Source organism: Plasmopara halstedii, assembly GCF_900000015.1.
Source record: "Plasmopara halstedii genome assembly, contig: Scaffold_218, whole genome shotgun sequence".
Classification (NCBI taxonomy): Eukaryota; Oomycota; class Peronosporomycetes; order Peronosporales; family Peronosporaceae; genus Plasmopara; species Plasmopara halstedii.
In genome coordinates, this window is record NW_020187139.1 from 316,449 (window position 1) to 318,286 (window position 1,838).

Below are 1,838 nucleotides of genomic sequence, written 5' to 3' on the forward strand. Positions count from 1 at the left end.
TGTCAATAACCAGCCGTGGATGGACCGCCTTATGAGCAGCTTTCAAGCTGCCGCCTCTACGCCCCAGTCGAGATCATTGGTGATTACACCACCGTTCTCGGTTGACGAGAAGTCAGGGAACGGACATGGGGTTCGCATAGCACGAGCAGGACTCGTATCACGCCACTGGCGCAGCTCGCCTTCCTCGTCATCCCATGCGGGAAAAGGAGTATCAGACTCGTACTCGACTACCTCCACGTCCCCTCCACATCCTCAACGGGGTCACTCGTCATTGATAGCGTGCGCACAGCGCGACGCTCGTGCTCATCAAGTCTAGGATTTACATCCCCCGGTGCCGTGGGCACACTGTCCGACATTGCACCGCGTGCGGGAGACGAAGTTGGGCTCTGCCTGTGTTCGCTGTCAGAACCAGCGATACTTGGTGACTTCAGTGTCGTTGACACAGGGCTCATTGAGCACGGAAGTCGTTTTATACAAATGAATTAAGTTGCAGTTTCTAGCGGACACGCGAGCCTCGTTGAGGCAATAATCGATTGGTACTGTAAATGTTCTCAATCTTAATGGGGGAGGGTGTAACGGGGTTACACATACCCTAGTAACAGGGGTGTGTCACACGAGATGGGCATATTGTGACTGCACCCAAACAAGAATACGGTATGTGGCTAGGTTATTCATGTATTTCGCTTTACTATATATATAATCTAAACATTTAAAATTAGGCGGCTTTGCGCAGATAAAAATAAATAAAAATCAGTTTTGAATTTGAACCAAAGAGGTTATTAGACTTGAATAAGGTACTAACTACTCTTGGATTTAGCGGATTGCGATCCGCTACACTCGTATCGATTGTTGTAAAGGACGAAAGGTCGGTGACCTAAATTACGCTTCCGCAAGCGCTAAGCAACGGCAACCCCGCTGCATTATATATGATAAAGAAGTTTTGGTGGTCAACGTGAATTTTTAACAGCGGTACCCTGGCCCTACTCTTATGAGAGATTCGATTGTAAAACATCTGCTCAATTTGAAGTAACTTCGCGACCATCGAATGTAGCTGACCATTCGCGTTGTAGGGCACTTCGTCTGCCTAATCTAGTATAGATCATAGGTCATTGGCCTCGGGGGAAGGATATATACTAGTAGGTGCATAAAAGAATGGATTCCTGGTGCATTAATTGCCTATCGGACTTTAAGTGTTGCTCAGATGCACCAAAGCAACGGACCACCCTAACTGGTACTATTATGGATGAAGTGATGGACTCCGTAAAGGAGACCAGGAACCTAGCCTCATGCTGCTAGCCTTATGCTGCTGGCCTTATGCTGCTAGCCTTATGCTGCTAGCCTCACGCTATGTATTCGACAGGATCTCATTATTGTTGATAGTAAAACGAGATCATTCAGTACTAAACTTAATTCTGATAGGTCACTTTGTAAGGGCATTAGTATTTTTGACGCTCTCGATTCTGCTCTTGGGTGGAGCCTAGAAGCTCATTCACTGTGCATTTGTCAACTCGGATTTGTAGAGACGGAGTATCCTCTGCGCGAGGCGCACGGCAACCTTTTTTACTCGATAGCTGTGCTCTTTTCATCACATACGACATCTGTTAAGATAGTGAAACGTTTCTCAGTCAATTTCACGTTATACTATAAAATGGTTATGACAATTGTTTGGTTGAAAGTCGAGTTACAAAGCCACGAAAGTATATACAAACTTATGCTCTGAAGTCTAAGGGCTATTTGGTAGTAATTCTAATAACCGGCTTATCAAATCGGATGGTTGATTAGTGGTTCAGAAAGAAACGTTGTCAACACACCCGAACAAAATCAAGACATCAAAGTGA